At 33.1% G+C, this 22,366-nt stretch overlaps 1 long non-coding RNA gene across 1 annotated transcript in view; it reads left to right on the forward strand.

Moving 5' to 3' along the window:
• Positions 1-997, forward strand: part of LOC140697375 (uncharacterized) — a 60,768-nt gene extending 59,771 nt beyond the window's left edge. The window contains exon 3 of the long non-coding RNA XR_012074343.1: positions 620-997. This is a non-coding gene — a long non-coding RNA (uncharacterized lncRNA). The remainder of the gene's footprint in view (positions 1-619) is intronic.
• Positions 998-22,366: the final 21,369 nt, after the last annotated feature.

Genomic DNA, 22,366 nt, shown 5'->3' on the forward strand with positions numbered 1-22,366 from the left:
TTTGGTCACTTTCAGTGTTGGCTGTAATTTTAGGTGCATGGCAAGATGCTGCATAAATTCCAAAGATTAGATTTAGATACGTCAATTTATAAAGGAATAAAAGTAATTATTATTCCCTCGAGTTTTACTTAGGCACTGCAAATCTTTTTGAGAAACCCCTCATTAAACTTTCTTTAACATCTCATTGATCTGTGTTGGGTCACATTTCCATTTCATTAAACTTAGACCAGTTAGACCCACCTCTCAAGATCTGTGTTCAGATTCCCATGAGACAGTGTGAAAGAGGGGTAAGGATCTGAAAATAAAATCATATTTTTAAGGATGAAAAGAGATAAATGGATGCAGCATAAGAAAACAATAATACTTTAAATATGTATACCATCTCAATTTTTGGAATATTCTTGGCTTAATTTTAGATGATATGTTTCTATTTATTTTGCAAAATTTAGCTTAAATGTCTTCTCTCTTATGTTATCTTTCCTGATTTTGTGACACTTACTCCTTTTTCTGGGGTCAGCTAGGATTCAGTGAATGCCTAATACATTACCTATATTTAAATGGTTTTTTATTATTGGTTATTTTATTAATAGTTATTATTTTTTGTCTTCCCATCTAAAAGCTCTCAGAAAGTACCAGCTGTATCAATCATCATTACTTACTCAACATAACACATACTACATAAATGAAGAGGAAGAGACAAAAATGTTGAAGTGGATTTTCTTCAAGATTCTCAGTAAATATTGTAATGTGTCAGTTTTAAGCATGAAAATCCCTTGTTTCTACAGTTTTTATATGATTGGCTTTAACGTAGATGATGATTTACTCAGCATGTAATAACTTAGAACTTGGAAAAAATCAGAGGACCATATGGATGTAAAATATTTCAGTCATCTGGCATACATAATAACTTGACAGAGAAAATGTCAGGCAAAATTACCCTTAAATGATTCTGAGTCCCCTATGGAAATCATGTAACTCTACTGCACCTCTTTTTAAAATTCTGTGCCTGGCTTTGATGAAATATTTATTACTAAATAAACATCTTATGTAGAATATCGCTGAGAGTGGCTGAATATATCATCAAAATTCAGTCTGAGTATAGACTATCTTTTCAGGTGACAATTCTAATAGAAATCTTTAGTGTTCAAATTTATTCTGAATAAAATTTCCTAAAAACGTTTATTTTTAATTGTACATACTCTACACTCAGGAAGACTTTGATGTCCTTTAATTCAGTCTCCAACCAATAGATGCATATTTGACTTCAAAGATTAAAATCTATACATTGTTTTAATGAATAAAAAGTTATAGGTGGTGGCAGTAGTGAAAATGAAGTGAAGACCTCAGAAAGTTCACTCCTTCATGTAACAGCAAAATAAACTTGGCAAAAATGGTCAGAATCAACTTTTAGAGAATTCTAGAAATTAACAAAAAGGCTTGCAGCAACTTGGGGACCATTTAATCATGAAAACTGACTGAATTTTGGTAAAAACAGAGAGCTCTTTGGTGCTTTAACTTGCCTTAGTTCAATGTCCTGCTCCTCAGCTCTGCAGCGGCCTTGAAAAATGACAGCCCACATTATCAGTCTAGGCAGGAGGAGACCACCGTTGGAGCTCTCTCAAACCTTTTTCTGAGGAAGGAGTCATTGTTGACCTGTCTTGTAGTTCCCTGAAAGTTTCCACGTGAAAGAACTGACTTTATTTGACTTCACTCAAATTCAGTCCATGTTAAAAGCTCCTCCTACTGTGGTCTTTGTTCAGTGTTTTGACACTAAGCCCTTTGAGAGAGTGGGGCAAACAATAGACTAATTAAAAAGGTTAAGACGAGGGTGAGCTGTTCTTAGGTGCTTTGAGAAGCTTCAACATTCTTGGGAATCTAGAAGGCCATGTCCATGTATAGGTTTATACACATTTTCAGGAAAAATCTGAGAGGTTCTAAGCTGTTACTTCTGACCTAAGTGCTCTTTACAAGCAGGAAATAGAGGCTAAGAGAGAGTTATAAATTACCTAGTTGAATGTGAAAAGCATATCCCAACATCTACCCAGAGCCCCTTGGCAAAGACTCAGAAACTCATTGCTTCTAGATATTTAAGGAGATTACTGTCTAATTATTAACTGAGTACAGACATTAGTGGCACACTTGACAAACACATAGTCTTTGCAGGATTGATTCAGAAATGCCACCAAACAAACAACTACAATTACAAGTAGCAACACAAACCAACCTTGAGCTGGGGAAGAATCTGATTTCCTGAGCTGCCACATTATACTATTTAAAATGTCCAGTTTTCAACAAAACTATGAGACATAAAAAGAAACAAGAAAGCCTGACCCATAAACAGGGTCCCAGGATAGCCAAAACAATCTGGAAAATGAGTAACAAAGTTGGAAGACTCACACTTGCCAATTTTAAAACCTACTACAGAGCTATAGAAACCAAGACAGCATGGTAATGGAAGAGACATATAGGTCAATAGAATATAATTGAGTCCAGAAAAAAGCCATCAATGGTTAATTGATTTCTGACATGGGTGCTAATACCATTTAATGAGGAGAGAACAGAATTTTCAGTTAATGGTTCTGGGATATCCACATGCACATGAAGGAATTTGAAGTACTACTTCACACTATATCCAAAAGTTAGTTCAAAATGGACCAAGTCCTAACTGTAAAAGCTGTAATTATAAATCTGCTAAAGATAAATATAGGGGGAAATGTCATGACCCTAGATTAGCCAAAGCTGTCTTAGATTTGACAGCAATAACACAAGCAACAAAATAAAATACAAGTAAATTAAACTTCAACAAAATTTTTTGCATGTTAGAAGACATTGTCAAGAAAGTGAAAAGACAATCCAAAGAATGGTGGTAGAAAATATTTGCAAATTATATATCTGGTAAGGGCATAATAGCCAGTTATATAAAGACCTCTTACATACAACTTAATAAAAAAAGCAAATAACCGAAGTATAAAATGGGCAAAACATTTGAATAAACATTTCTTCAAAGAAGATTTGCAAATGACCAATAAGCACATGAGAAAACACTCAACATCAGTAGTCACTAGGGAAATGAAAATCAAAACAACAATGAGATACCATTCCATACCCACCAGGATGACTATAATTAAAAAATAGTAAAAGAACAAGTGTTGGTGAGGAAGTGGAGAAATTGGAACCCTCATCATTGCTGGTGGACTATGCAATAGTGCAAACTATGGAAAATAGATTAGAAGTTCCTCAAAAAGTTAGGGTTACCATATGAGCCAGCAATTCCACTCTTAATTATATACTGAAACAAATTGAAAATAGGTGTTTAAACAAAAACTTATACACAAATGTTCATAGCAGCACTATTCATAATTACCAAAAAGTAGAAACAATTTAATTCAAATGTCCATCAACTGATTAATAGATTAAAAAATGATATATCTGTATAGTGGAACATTATTCAGCAATAAAAAAAAGAAACATTCACACATGCTACAACATGAATGAACCTTATATACATTATGCTGAATGAAAGAAGCCAGTCATAAAGGGCCATGGATTATATGACTCTATTCACATGAAATGTACTGAATAGCAAAGCCATAGAGGTAGAAATTAGATCAGTGGTTGGCAGGGATTAGTAGCAGAGGAATGGGAAGTGACTACTAATTACTCTTTCTGGAGTAATGAAAATGTTCAGAAATTAGATGGTGGTGATGTTTCATCTTGTGAATATATTTTAAAAAACTACATTGTATACTTTCAAATGGTGAATTCTATGGTATGTGTATTATATCACAATTTTTTTTACTGTGATAAAGCCTTTTATCTTTCAGAAATGGTAATATCTCTACATTCAAGGAATGATCTTTCTGCTGTTATCAAGCTCTTTGACAATATAATCTAATAATATATGCCCTTGGTAATATCATCAAAAGTCTTGCTCTGGATCAGTTTTCTGAAAATATATTTGTTCAGTGATCAGTTCACTAATGTCCCAATATCATACAGAGAAATTGTAGACAAAGACATACAATCGTATTGAAAATGGTTAACTGTGATTTTGCACCATAGAGGAGGATTCAGATTCGGATACAGTATATAAAGATAGAGAAAATGGTAACATGCATCCAAGTTAAACCCCATCCATTGACATGATGAAAGCATTAAATATCTGAGAAAGGCTTAGAGTCTAAAATATAAAGTACATATAAAATTAAGGTTGAGCCAGGTTGGATTGATAAATCCCTAGTTGAGTTTTTTTGGTAACATGGATGTACTTGAGAAAAAAGGTGAACCATAATTCAAAGACTCAGTTTTTCAGTGACTTGATTGTTAGCCAAATTGGTGTGAGAAGGCGAGTTAACTTGCATGTGTAACACAAGACACATTAAACTAAAGACTAAGATTTGAGTCCTAATTGAGTAAGTTTCCAGAAAAAAGGAGAGGACTATTCAGACACTGGAAGAATAAAGTAGATCACTCTCAGTATCAAAACCTGGGGAACACCATATGTAATTGTTGCTATTGAATTTCCTTATGTTTGTTTTGTGTATTTATAAGGGAACTTCATAAATGTTAAAACCACGAATAAACCATTTAAAGCCGAGAATATTCTATAACTAGTAGAAGGACGTGTGTTACCAGTTATAGGAAGCATGGGGACAGATAATCAAAGACATGTGGACTGTCATTTTTAAATTAACACTTATTTAGGCAAGTAGGTTTATTAATATTAACATGACAGTGGGAGATCATTAATTATCCTGTTCAAAGCAGCGGTTATCTCTTTGTTTCTAAACAGCTGCACTCTGCCTTGTTTTCCAAGCCTTTTGAGGCACTTCAGTTCTGTTTGTTGTGCTGCTGAAATAAGTGTGGCAGCATGTATAAACTCCAGAGGTCCACAGTCTCAAATGGGGAGCAGCTGCTAGGTTGATAGAAGTGTTTGTGGAGCCTTTCGTTTAGGAGCCAGTGGGTTGGAGGGATTATGTCTCTGGCAGAAGGGTGGCAATACAATGCAGGAATATGTACCATGGCATAAAGTAAGTCAGGATTCACTGCTCTCTTGATTTAAGTGAATCAGTAGAATTAGGCTAAATGTGCCACTTCTTCCTTCTAAAGGATGTAGAGCTGTTGAAAGCCTTAAGGTGCTTAAAAAGTATAATGTTTTATGCTGAGCAAGTCTAGAAGAAAGAAAGACGCTATACAATATCTTTAGCAGATTTTCATTTAAAATAATAATGGTGTCATCATTTCTCTAAACAGTTTTATTAAATATGTAGAAATAAAACAGACATAAGGGGGCTGAATTTTTTAAAGTATCATTTAATCATAACATCTGAATAAGATGCAAAATATGTGCTGTAAAGAACCTCTTATCGATACCTGATTTTGTGATAGCAAGATTCCTTTAAATTCTTATAACTAACAAATACCTCCTTTTAACTAAGTTTTATAGGCATTTTGGAAGAATCAATCTAGAGTAGTCCTTACTCCAGGGCATGACCTTTATATCTAAGGCATGGCCTTTCTTGTCTCAGTTGAATGCATGTTTTGTGAAAAAGGTTGGCCCATTGCACCATAATCAGAGGGTCAAATCAGATTCACAAGAGAAGAGATCTCACAAAGTATCAAAATTTGCTAATATTTTAAGGATCAGTTAGTGTGAGATATAGATAAAGCATGGCAATATCTGGGATCATAACAGAGTTTCTTGGGTCCATTTTCCTACATTAGAATTGCTCTGGCCTGGATTTAATATATGAGGTCTCTACATAATGTGTGTTGGGCATCACTTGCCTAAAAGGGAGCACTTTTAATCATTAAATATCTTCTTTTTATCGTTACATATATGTGACATCATGTATTACATATAATACGTTTATGTGACATTTACCAAAAGCCAAGGACCCAGATACATTCTGCTTTAAGTATTCCGTAGAGAAGGGCACTCCTGCTGGTCCATACAATTAGCATGTCTTCCAGGAGGCTTTTCTTACTAGTATGTTTACTGAGTTGTCCTTCTTTCTTACCCAGGTGACTTCCATTGAAGAGAAAGAATAGATTGCTGTCCTATTCTTATTTTTCCCAGTCTAAACTGTTATCTTGACCAATATCTCCTTGCTACATATTTCTCAGATTTATTTTAGTAATTTTATACCATTTTTCAGAAACATTTTGCACAAAAGAATGATCTTACATTCCATTGAACACTAGTCTTTGAACTGTCCAATGGGGAATAAGAATTCCAACTCAGTTTTTCTTTTTCTTTCGTCATCTGTAGTTATTCAAACCTTTTAGTATGTGTTGATATAGATATTAACTGTATATGTAATTTTTAAAAGGATGCTTTGGTAATATTTATACCTTTCTTAAATGCATTCCATCCTTATGGACATTCAGTATTTAAAAAGGAGCAAATCAAGTTCTGATGTACTGAACATGCAGCAGCATTCTACTTAGTGTTGTTACCAAGTTACCGTCTTAGCAATATACAGTCATAATTTATGACTTGATAAAGTTCAGAAACTCTGCTGTTCAACATCTACCATCTTACGTGATTCACTGGTAATTTCTCTTGGGTCATAAATTTCTCTTGGATGCTAAATATAGCCTATAAAATATTTCACCAATGATTGCTATCTTTGGCCATCAGTGAGTTGAGTTATTGAACATTATTGAAATCATTAAGCCTTTTCTTTTCTGCAATACTCCATGTGATTTTTTGGCAAATATATGAATTAGTAGATGTCCAGTACCTTCTCTGAAGAAATAGACTTTTTGAGGGGGAGGATTATTTGTTTTTGTTTTTTTTCCCAGCTTAGCCAATAATCAGTATGATATATAGCAAAAAGTAATGTTCTCTTGCTCTGGGATATTCTTATAGAAATAGTGTGGATTTATTTTGCCCAGGAAATATGATACACTTATAAGTGTCTTTTTTGTTTTCTAGAATATCAGTCTATTTTCAATTGAGCCACACTCATTCTCTCATAGTCGTGTTGTCTAACTTAGACAATACAATAGGGCTGACAGTTATCTCATTATCATTTCTCCTTGGCTTCAGCATTGGGCTGGTATTAAACCTCACAGGGGAGAATTAACAAGATTATTTCTTACTGCTTGGTGATGGACTAAATTCACCATTTGCCCTAACCTAATTTGGTGAAAAGAGTAACATTTTGACACATCACAAAACACATTTATATTCATTTGCTGTCAAATTTTCTGATATGAATATTGTATCTTGACCATTTATATCACCTTTCTTGAGTACGCTGTAACAGACAAAGTCAAAGAAAAAATTTTTGATTCCTGAGAATAAAGATATGCAATTGCATCTTCCCCAGTCCCTTCTTTCCCACCACTTCATTTTAGAAATTTTATTAGTGGAGTCTCTATCTTACTTCTCTTTGCATTCAATCTAATGACAATGATTTAAACAATGAAGCCAAACCTTCAAATCTTTTTTATCACCAATTTTCATAACTAGTTTTATAGTTACCCATTCCAGTTTTCTGTGAAAACACTGCTCTAATGATGAAATAGAATGTGGTATGTTTGTATAATGTATATCCTTGCCCATTTATATAAATTGGTATCAGTAAATTATGTATTATCATGAAAAGCGATATCTACAGTTGAAAAATACTCTCTGAGATTGCTTTTGTTACACATGGTAAGGAAAGCCTAACATTAGAGTGTTAATCCTAGCTTGTACCTTTGCAGTCATTTGCATTTAGCAATAGAGGACCAATAGAATTCATTTGTCAGATATGCCAGTTCCCTTGATCATGGGAAATTTATCCCATAGCCATTTTCAAGCAATTATTTTTCCATTGACATTTGGGAAGTTTCTGTCACATTAGTTGTTCCCTCTCTTCCCACTAGTGCGTGGAGTAAAGCACTCGTATGCTTACTTATTTCATGAACTCAGGTAGCTAGGTGGCTGTAGAGATGTGACTATTGGAGTATCTATTATAGCATCAAGGGCACTAAATTAGGTATATCCCTCTGGCCATCATAAAGGTAGTGTAATGTAAGGTCTACTGCATTCATGACATTCCTCCTGCTTTGGAAGGAATATTCCATTACAGAGTTGATGATGGGTGGGACTTAATGCTCTCAGGTTAGATCAGCCAAACTCCTTATTTCACTTATTTTAGCAGGTTAGATGCATCTCCTCACAAAAGTTTGTTGTCATTTATCAGTCTCTAAAATTTGTGATGTTCTCTTGAATCATTTTTCTAAGAACTTATACCAATAATGATTAATCAAGTTTCTGCTGATGTCTTTTGTAAGTATCCTAACATTTATCAGTATACTCCCAGGATTCTGTGGGTATTTGTTTGGGGCTACCACAATCTGTATAGTATTTTGGTTTTGCTTTTTTTAAAAAACATTAATCAATGGTTTTGAGTTACTTTGTGAGTGAAAATAACATCTGCCCAAGTAGCCACTGAAGCGTGAAAAGACTTCCCAGAAATAGGAAAAAACTGCCTTTACTGTTACTTTCCCCACTACTTCAGCTTCACACTTTTGAGGTTTAGGTTTTATCAGGGTGCTAGAAAAAGATGGGTAATAGAAATGTTCACTGATTTTCCTTCTGTCTAACACACTCTAAATATCCGGTAAGCCAGGCTTATGTTTCTAGGTCAGTTTCCTCAAAGTCCTATTGGAAAGACTTATCTCCATATTCTGCCTCTTTAAACAAAGATTTTGCCACTTTAAATTAAGGATTTTTCTACTTTAAATAAAGATGAGCTAGACAGCCATGTTGGCATCAAATCCTCATCCCTTTGATTCTTTTCTTTGTCAAAAATACCTAGCCATTATGAATCCTGAGACTGAAAGAAAATGCTGCTTACAGTGCTAATTGGAGTTAATATGACGACTGGATTATTGAATCAGATTCACATGGATCAGAGATCTTACCCAGTGTCAAACTGTTTTAATCATTTCAAGGATACAGGTACTTGAAAAAAGAGGACAGAGATATCCAGGACCACCAAGGCTGCTCTCTAGAGTCTTTCTAGATGCATTAGGATACATTCTGGCCCACTTTTAACATTTGAGGACTCTAAGTTACCCACGAAGGGCAAAAAGGATCTAGTTTGGCTATAAAACATCCCCATTTTATTCACTGGTCAGATTTCCTGACACATGAAATATTTTTTTTGGTCTAAGGATTCATGGTTTTTTGCTTTTTGTTTTTCTTTTATTTCTGGGCTGTTTAATTATACTGTAAGTATTTTTCATCATCATTATGATTATCTCATAATACCAATGGTGAGTTCATTGGCTTTTCTTTCCCTAACATCTTTGTTGTATCATAATTATCTTTTAGATAATTCCAAAATAGTCATGTGAATTTAACTTTTTATTTCTTTTTTTCCCCCATTTCTATCCACTATTTATCTTACTTCAATTTTCAGCAGTGTTTGTTCTCTGTAATGCTCCTTTCAGTTTAACTTTCATTTCTGTAGTGGTTTTACTTTTTCTTTCAGCTATTTCTTGAGCTGTCAGTTCACGTATTAATTGTTTATTTAACAAATAATGCCTGCATTATTAGTAAGTATTTTGCAGAATTAACTTTTATAACAGATTTAAAACAACTTTCAAAAGCAGTAGTACTAAGTGTTTGGCTTCTATGAAGTCAATAGAAATTGAAAGAAGCACTTACATAAATAAATCTTTAATGTAACTTTTTTTTTTTACTTTTGAAAAACTGGACATGATTAAATTACGTTGAATTTAGTTATAAAATTTGTATAGGATTAATTGGTACATTTTATTCAGCAATCTTAAAATTCCTGAACCTGCATTTATGTACTCTGTTTGAGGAGTTTTCTTATGAAGTAAGGTAAAATGCACAGAGAAGTTAAATGATGTAATCAAAATGGTTCAGTAAATTCACAAAAGAACAAATACTATGAATGTTGAATATTGGATCTAATTTTTAAAGCTAATATTTAGTAATTAATATCTGTAAGTGTCAAAAAAAAGAAAATTAGAAAAATTCTGTATAATGTAATACCCTGGACAATGCAGTTTATTTATAAAACTAGTTATCGTGTGCATTACATTTGAAACTGCTGATTACATACATGATTTGAACAAGCTAGTCTAGTGGTTTGGATATACTCAAATAAATACCAGATTATAAATTTCTAAACCTACTTTAGAATGCCTGTTAAGAACTGTAAGTTTCAAATGTATTATAACAGTATAAAATGTCTTCAGCTTAAATGCAAAATCTAAACAAAAACATGTATTTTTTTTTTTTTCTTAAAAATCCCTAAGAAGGAGTTGGGAACTAATATTCTGAAGAGACTAGAATGTAGTAGAAGACACACTTTTAGGATAAAGAAACATTGAAAACAGTAAACTTCTTGAGGAGAAATTTAACTTTAAAAAATTACAGAAGAGCTTAATGAAAGTGAAAAAAATTGTTCAGTAAAAAATATTGTAATGTTGTTACATAGTACATTTTCTATTACACAAAAGCATCTTAAATTTTTTTGATGGAACATACTCCATAACACTAATTATATCAGTATTTGAAAACTGGTTTGATTTCCTGCAAAACTGAAGTACAGAACATTTTTATTGCAAGATTATTGGGAAGAAATCAGATTCAATTCTGTATTTTGTATATGGCTTTATTTGGAAATGCCGGTAGTTAAATGATAACAAAAATTTCCTAAGATTGCAGTTATACTCAATAGTAAAGTAAACTGGAAACTCAAAGCTTATGAGAGAAAAAGTTTTCACTAAATATATGTTAGATCATTTGATTTAGAACTGCAGCTTGTGGTACTGGGATTTGTGTGTGTGTGTGTGTGTTTCTATGTGATACTTTTACAATCAGGGCCATTTCATTAAAAAATCTTCCGATAACATTTTTGCAGCATGCATCACTTGTCTTCTTAGGCACATTCAACAAATGACCAACTTGAATGTTCCATGTGAGACCTTTAAATGCTTCAAAACATTTTATAAACCTTAGTAGGACTGGTAGCCAGGGAAAATAAAAGATATTTTGATATTAGGAGGGCTGTCAAGAGAGTGATTCAAATGCTTACTGTTTCATCTTAAAGGAAAAAGGACTAGCTGCTTCAGGGCTGATAAATAGCAGTCCTTTAAATAGCAGATCAGAAAGATCAGGTCATTCTTTATCATTCTCTCAGGAGCCTTGCCTGACTACTCAGTCCAACCGCAAGACCATGTTTTGAGGGAGAAGGTAATGAAGTTTGCATTCAGGGTTTGTACTTCTGGAGGTTATCATAACATTTTGGGAGTGTTACATAATTCTTTAACTTAAAAGCCACATGTTTTAAAATTGTCTTAAATAAACAGCATATTTATAAAGACTCAGAATCTCCTATTTACTAATGGATCTACTCAATACCTACATATCTTGCTGATTCAATTTAACATAGAGCTCTGTGACATGGGTCAGGGAACAATTGTCCTGTTACCCAAAATGAGTTTGGGGCCTGTATTCGTTTGCTAGGGCTTTCACAACAAAGTATCATAGATAGGGTGGCTTAAACAACAAAAATTTGTGTATCACTCTTCTGAAGGCCAGTAAGTTTGGGATCCAGTGTTCAGCAAGATTGATTTCTAATGCATCTCTCTTTGTCTTTGTCTTTTTGTAGATGGCTGACTTCAACTGTGTCTTCACTCTGTGTGTTGTACTCTAATCATCTCTTTCTATAAGGACACCAGTTGGATTAGGAACCACACATATGACCTCATTTTGTCTTAATTACCTTTTTAAAGTTTCTTTCTCTAAACACAGTCGCATTCTGATGTACTAGGGGTTAGGATTTCAACATATGAATTTTGGGGAGACACAATTCAGTCCATAAAAAGTCCCAGTTTTAACTCAAATGTGTTCAAGAGTCTTTGAAAATTTCATGATATTACTGGATCAGTGTCTTCTAATAGGTAGTAAATTATTTTGTCATTGAATATTATATTAGTCAGGGTTGTCCAGAGAAATAGAATCAATAGAATGTATGTGTATCTGTGTGTGTGTGTGTATGTGTATATATATACATATATACAGGTGTGTGTGTGTGTGTGTGTGTGTGTGTTTATTTAATTATTTTAGGGAATCGGCCCAAGTGATTATGGAGACAGGCAAGTCCAAAATGTGCAGGGTGGGTCAGCAGACTGGAGACCCAGGAAGAGCCAATGTTGCAGTTCAAGTCCAAAAGGAATCCACTGCAGAATGCCTTCTTTGAGGAGGTCAGTCTGTTTGACCTTCAACTGTTGGAATGAAGCTCATTCATGTTATAAAGGCCAATCTACTTCACTTGAAGTCCACTGATTTAATTGTTAACCTCATGCAAAAACACCACCACAGAAATATCTAGAATAATGTTTGATCAGACATCTGAGCACAATTGTCCAACCAAGCTGACACATAAAATTAATCATCAGAAATATAAACTCAGAATAGGAGCTAATATTCATAACCTACTACAATGTAGCAAGCAGTATGCTAAAAAGCTAAGAGATTTCATTAAATTTTTTTTACCAACAGAGATGCTAGCCCTTGAAATCATACCAACCTTCCTGTGATACCAATTTTTTATAAAGACTTGTGCAAATAAACATAACTTTCATATTAAAATAAAAGTGAATATGTAATGGAGCACTTTGTGATATATGTAAGCATTGTAGTATTCTTAGAAAGTCATGGGACCTGTGTTTCAGTCATGTTTCAAACACTGCAACTTTTAATACAATACTACAACATTAATATAACATTACTACTCTTAGTACCTTTGCTCCTTTCTTATTCCTTGGCATCTTACAACTCCAGGGAGTTGCAAACTCTAAGAACCTTCTTGTTCGTGCTGTTATGTTCCCTTTGATCTATACCTCTGTCAACTCTTTCTTTCATGTCATGCAAAGTTATTCACAATATGCTTCCTACAATATTTTTATACTTTACTGTGCAGCTCCCCATAGGAAGGTATGACATAGTACTTCTTTGCCCTGATTGCTTTTCAAGTAAAATATTCCTCGTAGATTCTGATCTTTTATTGCTTATAGAGCAGAGGAGGTGGTAATCAGAAAGTGGGAAAAGGAGAAAATAGAAGCTGAGAAGACCCATATATTAATACTAATATTTTATCCCTCCATACTGATGCAAAACTTCAAATAAATTTTGGACTTTGCTCTCCTTTCAGAGGTCCATCTACATTTACTCTCTTTAGCCTTAAGGAGGACTATAGTGGAATAGTTGGGAACCTCAGACAAGTTCTTCTTCACAAGTATCAGTGGGAAATATCATATATATTCTCATTTTACAGAGGAGAACACTGAGATTCTAAGTAATTTTAGAGCTTATCCAACTGTATGTCATTGATAATATGACCAAAGGTTGAACCCAAATCTATCAGACTTTTAAGACCATGTTTTTGTTTTGTTTTGCCAAACCACACTTTATACTAGGAAAGGCAGCAAGGCCTTAAGGAGGAGAAAATAAACCCAAGCTTCATCTTCATTTTCTTCTTATTTCAAACAGAAATTATTTGTCTCTGTTTTTGAGTATGTATGTTTGTGTTTGTGTGGATGTAACAAAAGAAGTGGAAAGAAGTAATAAAACAAATAGAAAATTTCACTGTGAACACAAGTCAGTAATTTTCCTGAAATAAAGGTGTGTATTGAGGATGTCAAAGGGAAGAATCAAATGATTTTCTAAATTGAGAGCCAATAAAGTTATAATTGGAGTGAAGACTTTAGGGACTATCTCAGTGCTTCATTTTTCATTAACAAATGGGGAATCTTGAAAATAGATTTTATTACCAACTGGGATCATTACTTATTTTTTGTTGCCTTGAGTGGCACTTTTAAAATTCAAACCATGCAATAAATTCAATAACTTTGTGATAATTTTTTTAATGAATTGAAACTGTTTAATGTTTGGTGTTGTCGACTAGAGTCATTAAGCTGAATGTTTTCATTTACAAAGACAAGGCATAGGTGAATTTCAGAAGACTACAGATACCTGAGATATGGAAGTGGAGAGATTCATCTAATCTTATAACTTATGTATGAAGCTTTTAGTTTCCTTGGTCAGAAATACGTTTTTGTTAGCACATAAATACTAAGGAAGATTGGGAAATCAATAAGAAAGATTTAAAAAATCCATCTGCTGCAGGAATCATGTATGAGACTAAACACACAAATAAAGGCTGAAATTTTTGAGCAAAATGATTCTGTCAGTTCTTTGGCACAATTCATATAAATATCTCAGAGTTGTTAGTTTAACTGAATAGTAAATTATCTGGCATCTTATACTTGCCAAGACTGATTGATAGGTTTTAGGTTCCAATCAAAATATATTTTTCATGATCTAAGAAAATACTTGCCAAACTACCTATCCATTATTCAAATAAGTGGCAAAGCAAAACTGTGATGCGGGATGTTTACATGTTTCTCCATCCATTCAAAAATTCATGAGTTCCTTTGTCATAGTACATTCTGAAAGTTTACTGAGTGATTATAGGAATACTTGTCTATAGATGTATCATAGAGCAAAACAGCTGTCAGGAATTATTCAGTAATAAGTCATTCTGGATTGGTATATTTTATAGATAATACAAATACAAATATGCTTATATAGTGTTTTAGAGCAATGGTTATCAAGTTAGTACAATTGCCAACAACATTAGAATTCTTAGTCTCCCTTAAGTTTTCAACCCTCCTAGTGCTTCTCGGTCACCACAAGACTTTAAATACTGGTAACTCCCTGTTGCTTCAGTGCCTCTTGCAGCAGGACATATTAGCTACCGTAGGTCTGTGTCTAAGCTGACATAACATAGTACTTTGAGCAGCCTCTTAAGAGAGCTTGCCATCTCTAGGTCTACTGAGTCTCTCTGAACTACAGAAATAAACAATCATCCATCTTCTCCAATTGAAAATCTGTGTTTGAATTGATCTCTTATTTCCTCTTAAGAGTTTTCTTGGAGGTGCATCATTCTTACTCTCCAAGTTTCCTTCAGCTGTTATCAGAAGCCTCTCGTTATCCATCATCATGTGAACAGTTGTCACTGCACTGAGTTGTACAGCCTCTTCTTCCACCTACCTCTCTTCCCTCACCCCCAAACACTTCCATGGTACTATTTGGAATCCGTGATTTCTCATCACCAAACAGCCCCATTTCCTAAACAGTTCTATTAATATTCCCTTCACCAATGTGCTCTAGTTAAAATATTGCTGGACCCCAAAGATATTGCTCCTCTGCAATTATCTCAAGGAGTATTTACTTTTCTTCACCCAAGAACAGTTACTCCAAAGCATAATTTAATGGTAATCAATAATCTTTGTTTTCATCACTTGTTTTATTAATTCATGTTTTGAAAGTTTGAAAAGCACAGAGAATCAGAAATACGAAAATAAAGTCCAGTAATTTCCACCTGATTCACTATGTTGGCATTCTGGTTTCTTTATCTCTAGTGTTGTTCAGTTCACATTCAGTGTATAAGAATTTCCAGTAATTTAACATTGTGAATAACTTTTTATTTATTTTTGTCAATCTGTTAAGCAGAATGGTATCATATTACTATTTTAATTGATACTTATAAAATTTGAATTTCCAATATATTTTGGTGTTTAATTAGACTATTCTGTATACATTGTTCTAAATTATCCCAGTTTTTTTCAAAATCATGAATAAATTACTGCAAAATGTCCTGGTAATACAAGTTTAATTATAAATCATCTGAAATTAGAGAATTATATAAAACAAAACCACAATTGATTAGATTCTAGAAATTAATATTAAGTTAAGCTTCAGAGACAATAAGTGACTCCTAAGAAATGTATGTTATAGTATGTTTGCAAAGCAAAATACATTAGAAACTTCACAAGGCAATTATACATTTCAATACAGAAAAAGTATTTTTAAAAATGCCAGGAATGTTTTTTCCTCCCACCTTTCTTGACTCTTCCAAAAGCTCAGTCAGGACCTCCCAACTCATGTGCTGATTATAGGGATTCCCAAATACCACTGAAGGTCACAGAACATTTTTTGATTTAAAGAAAAATGAAAAGATTTATGATTCCCCATAGGGCCATAAAGATGAATGTAAAGAAATAATATTCTATAACCTAAAAATCCTAGCCATTGTTTGCTGTATAATTTCACTACAGAACAGGGAGTCTGGGATTTATGTGATCTTGTTTAGAAAGAAAGTACTGTCCCATAATTTCTAATATAATGAATTCTAATTAATTAGATGGGATCATTGCAGACTCCCAGAAAAATAAGAACAAATATCATGCTTTAAGAATGAACTCTGAATAGTTTCTAAGCAAAAAGGTAACATTAGAGTTCTACTTCAGAAACTAAGCTGGTGTTGCTATGTTCAAGGAAAAGAATAAAGCTTTGCAAAGCATAAAATTTAAATTCTTCCATGTGTTGATATTAGAGCCAGTACTGAAGATGAAATAAATCGCAATTTAGTCTTCTGATTTTCTAGTTAATGTGGGCTATGTGAATAGCAACACATGTGCTTTAATTTCTTGTATAAAAATAAACACAAATAATTGATTACACTGGTAGAGCAGTTGATAATAACTATAATATTCTTGATGATAATTTTTATGTACTGTAACTTTTCTTTTCCCAAGGAAAAAAAATGCGTGACCAGAAGTTATATGTCCATTAAATAAAAGGTCAAATGTGAAAGTACACATTACATTTTTTTAAATGAAAATCAATTAAAGGTATGACTTACTTGCATATGTAACTCTTTTAATCTTTCTTGAAAAATCTGGATCCTCTGAATTCAGTGTATTGCTTTTGATGCTGATGTTACATGCAGTGCTCCAATCATTTGGCAATACACCATTTTCCTGGTACTGGTAATATTCTGTGGAAATTATAACTAAGAGGATTAAGATCTGTTAGTCACTCAGGGGAAAGGGATAGATATCTTTCTTGAATGGAGAACAATCTAAGGATTAGGACATTTTTGAGAGAATTTCAGCTCAATGCACCACAAAGATTGTGATCTTCGTAGCATAAAATGGGGTCAAAAAGAGGGATGGGCATGAGTCACGGCAGTCAGAAACAGAGAGAGGGGATATGAGTCTCTTCCATCTTGCCTTCCCTGTCACTCCGTGACACATTTAGTATCAGGCCAAGCAAAGGTATATAATTGAAAAGCACCGGGCCAGCAAATGTGAATGTTCTGCACATTAAATGCTGAGAGGCCATGCAAAATGGATTGAGGAGAACGTCAACAAGCAGTGTCACTGGAGGATCTGGCAGTTTCTCACTCTCCTTACAGCACTTCCCTGTATGTTCATTTTTCATGGAGGGATACGTTACTTTGTGATAATGCTATCTGAATATTATTTTATCATCTTTGTACAGTTTTAGAATGCAAACTGTAAAGGTTAACTTACATTTTTCAGTCACTTGTTGAAAATGTTGTCTTTAGATTAAGATAGTAATAATTTACCTCCGAACCATATGGATTTCTTTACAAATAATTTTTTTCTGATACAATTCCTGTGACACACAATATATGTATGCAATATTTTTTTCACACTCTTTTCTGTTCAGAGTTTCCAGCTGAAACAGATTTTCCTTTAATTTTCGAAGGCAGGACAGTAACAAAACTAACGATTCTCCAACAAGGAAGCCATGAATCTCACTGGAATATAAAGAAGGAATCAAAGCAGACATTAAAATAAACATATATCAAACTAACCATAGTGGAACAAATTGCAGAACTGTAATATTCATATTTCCTCAAAATTGCTGTGCATATAAGAGATCTATCAATCTGCTAAAGATGCCTGATTTTGCCTCATTTTTGGTAAGAAGGCTTCCACCAATCATAGTTATAAAACTTTAGAAATATAGTTTGTAGTATAGACCTCTAAGAATTGCTTTATTTGAAAAGTTTTGAGATTTTTATATCACTGATCAGGAGAAGAATTTCCTGCTTTATCAGTTTTCCTCATTTTCTCTCTGGTAAATTCTCCTTTATAAATCATAACATCGTCTTCTTTGCCATATATTTTTCTGTGTTTCAGTGTGTCACAGACCCATCATTTTTTATTTCATGGACAATGATTGTAAAACAATGAAAACTTGAATCTCAAAAATATGCTAATATAATAATTCAAATCAATGTAATATTTACGAATGTTATATGTGTATGTTAATATATATGTACATATGTATGTCTATATGTATTGTATATAATTATATACTTATATGTATAATTTATATGTGTACTTATTTATATTTATTTTATTAATATATATTTTTATTTTATATATTTTACTTAATATTTTATAACATATATAATATATTCCTTCTGTTGATCCAGACATTTTGGAACTGCTCTCAAAATAGGATAATGCCATATGTGGGGTAATGGAAAGAATATTTTAGACTAAGGAATAGGATGCCAGGGTTTGATCTAGATTCTGTGCCGTTTCACTTTGTGACCTTGACTAAGATATTTCACCTCTCTGCCCTCAGTTTCCTCATCTATAAAAACAGAAGATCAAATTAAATTGATGCATCCTCTGACTTTTAAATTCTAAGATTCTAGGTGTTTCCTAAAAATATTAATAAGCCACATAATATCACACATCTTGTCATTTGTGCTCTAAAATAATTGTTTTTTAATTTTCGTATTGCCCCCACAAGTTTAAAGTTAACTCTTATATCTGTTTGTGTCTAATGCAGTGCATCATTTGCCAATCAATTGCCTCAAAACTTCCATGCAAGGGACTTGTATGAAAAGAGCATTCCATGATCAGAATTGAATTTATGAATACAGTGATATATTGTCATAATATATGTGTCATATATTATGTCATAATATTGTCACACATATGCTCCCTATTTTTTTTTCTGGTTAGCTTTGCATTGTAGATGTCAAAATGCAGTTTAAAATCAGTATTTCTCTTTTACTAAAATACTTCATTTTGCCTGGTTAAATTGTATATTTTAGTAATCACATCGACCTTTTAGGGGTCTATCAAGGACTCAAAAGAGAGATCCTGGTCTTGCTAGAAACTCATATGACCTGCACAGAGTCATTGATCTATTTTTATCATGAAAAAGCAGCATTAGTAACATGAAACCCTGACATAGGACACTGGATTTGAGATGAGGGAATATTCTAAATGACACCCACTTTCGTCATTCTACCACTTGTTACTAATACACACTTAGGGAGAATTTAGTGCAAATGTAGCCACCTCTAAAAACGTCTTATTTTGGTAATTTAGATTTTGATACCTTGGATTTTTAAACTTATTTCTAAGCAGGCATACTTCTACTATAATTCAGTTTATAAAATCACTTTTGTTTTGCATGTTAAATGAAAACGGGTATATCTGATTACTGCTCCTCATAATATTTTACATATTGGAACAAACTATGACCACTATGAAATCAACAGTAAAATCACATAAATGGCAAAACTTACTTACCTCTCATATGTGAATATTAAATATACCAAAGCCAGGGCGTCTAGCTTGATAATATATCCTGTGCTTATTTTAAAAATGGATAAATCAATCATTGTATACAAAATATTGGTACAATGAAAAATAAGCTGGACTGTCTAATATCCCATAATTATGCTGGATATAAGAATAATTCTTTCACTCTGGAATACCAGCTATGGGTGATACATTTGCTTTTATGACTGGACAAAAAAAAAGTTGTAGTATGTAGAAATGATATTAAAGATTCATTTCCCTTAAACATGAAGATTACTTAATGAAAGCCTGATTTTATGAGAAAACTACCAGAAAAGCACTTGTAGTTTTCTACGTCCTGCAGATATTTATTCTATTCAATTACATGCTGTCTCACAAAGACACACAGGTTTTCTAGAATGATGTACTAGAAAGATGCATGAATACATCAAGGGCAAGTAAGATGATCCAAGAGGTACAGAAAGAAAATATCAGAACTTTCTTTTGCTAGTGTTTATCACATTCATTTAAAATTTCTACTTTGGAAATGTTTGTATTTTTTTAAATAATCTACACAAGAGAAGTACATTTTATTATTTAAAAAGTGGAGTAGCCAAAACAAAACTTTTTACTAATGGAGTGCACAGTCGAGCAATTTGGAGACTGCTCTTGTAGCTAATGGGAGATTAATAGCATCCGATTTATAAAGGCTAGCAAGTGAGAGAAAGGCTGTCAATAAGAAGTTCATTTATCTGCTTTCCTATGTCTGCAATAAAGCACATTTACCTGAAATGTCATACTCTGGAAAGAGTGCCAATGCTAAACATACATAAATGCCTACCTTGTACTAAGTAGCTGTATTGATTTGAGAGGCTACATCAAAGCAATTGCCTAAGTGTAATTATTGTCTTTCTTCTAAAATGTCTAACCTAGCACAATGCAAAGTTTAAATACTTGGTATGTGTGCTTTTTATTAAATATGTTCAATAATGTTGAGCCTTTCCTTCTGTGTTTGATCTATAAACAAATGAATAGAAAATGAGCTTAATAAATCATTGGTGGCAGGTTCAAGAGAGCCCTGCTGTTTCTTTTGGCTGAATGTTAAATGAATATGGTTTAAAATATAAAAGAAGTACAGGAGGAAGGTGGAAAAAGTGGGTAACAAAGAAACATTAAAGCCATAAACTATTTGTAACCTTTGTAGTTCTTTTATAAATTTTAATGAAAAGCCACTGCTATGTTTGTCACAGTGAGATCGGTATAGTCAATTAAATTGCACCCAGTTTATATTTCTCCTTCAGGTGTTTACTTGTGTGGTACATGATTCACTTTCCTAGTACACATCTGGGAGAGGGCTCTGTTTGTATCCTTTTGAAGAGTGATTTATTGGTTATTACTTCTCGATGTTAACATCTCTTGTGTAATTTTATCAGATCTACTAATTTGTTTTTCTAATCTATTATCAAAATGTAACATTTTCACTTTAAAAGTAGTGTACATCTCAGAGCTAGTTGAAAAGAATTGTATCCAAGTCTCATTTATTTATTTCAAAATTGCATTGCATTTAAAAAGCTGCTCCCCAAATGCATGACTTGAGGTTTTAAGTTGCATTAGTTGTTGCTTTAAGTCATTCTTCATCATTTTCCTTGTTGTGCCATTAGTCATTTTTTCATTGCTTTGAAATAAATATTCTGTTTACTTTATATATAGTATTTTAAATTCTGAACTTCCCCATCTACGAAAATAGATTATTCTACGTTCTTTTGACAATATAACTAGAAGGGTCAAGATTTCTCTAATCAGGTCTTTAATTATGGATTTGACACTGAAATAAGGATGAATATTTTCATTAATGTTCAAAATACATGAATAAAATAAATAATGCTTGGTGTGACTGTGGGAACAGACAGTAAGGGGTGCTTACTGAATCTCATGTTTCACTTGGGCTTTGAGGTGGTGATAGATTTTCACCAATTAGGACGGGGTGGAGGTTGGGGTTAGGTTAGTATTTCAGGTTGAGGGAAGGGACTGGAGTGAAAGGTGAGTATGAGGTTGAAATTTAGGAAATATCACTTAATCTTGTAAGTTAGAATATATGAAAAGAGATGGGTTTAGAATCATTTCTGTTTTTAAAATTTTAACCCATTAAGTTTAATACAAACCACTTATAAAGAAAGTCAAATACAAAGTAGAACACAAATAAAGTGAAACATAGTCATTATAAGGTAAATGGACATTGTTGAAGAATCTGAACTTTTTTATAGATAACAATGTTGCTGAATAATCTGTATGCACAAATGTAGATATGCATTAAATTTATGTGTGGTCAGATTGTTGTAAACTTACGCCATGAGCAAGAGAGAGGTGACTGCACCTATCACCTATACAACTATAAACATGAGGAACATGCCCTGCAGATAGGTCTAGTGCAATGTCTGCCTAATTTGACACGGAGGCTCATTGAAGGCAGCAAAAAGAAAAGAATCCTTTAAAAATTCCTAACTACTAGCCTACACTTATGCTCCTTTGGGGAAATAATCTCATAAACTGTGTTTTCTGAAAACCTTAAATGAAATTTATAAAGAGATCCTGTATCAACATTTTTCCTACCCACCATATAGAGGCAAATTAACACTTTAAACCTAGTCCTAAGGAAAAAAAATTCCACAGATAAAATTCAAGAAACAGGAAATCATAATCAAAGAGCACTAAACATGTTGGGAATAAGCCCCCATAACTGAGAGAAACAATACCAAAAGCCTTCAGAATCAATGCCACAAAAACTGTGGGTATAGGACAGGTCAGCTGCAGAATGTAAGATAAGTATATTTACTATGATTACAATAATAAAAAAAAATAAGGACCAGAGAATACCAATATGTATTCAAATCCAATTAGATTT

Source organism: Vicugna pacos, chromosome 7, assembly GCF_048564905.1.
Source record: "Vicugna pacos chromosome 7, VicPac4, whole genome shotgun sequence".
Lineage (NCBI taxonomy): Eukaryota > Metazoa > Chordata > Mammalia > Artiodactyla > Camelidae > Vicugna > Vicugna pacos.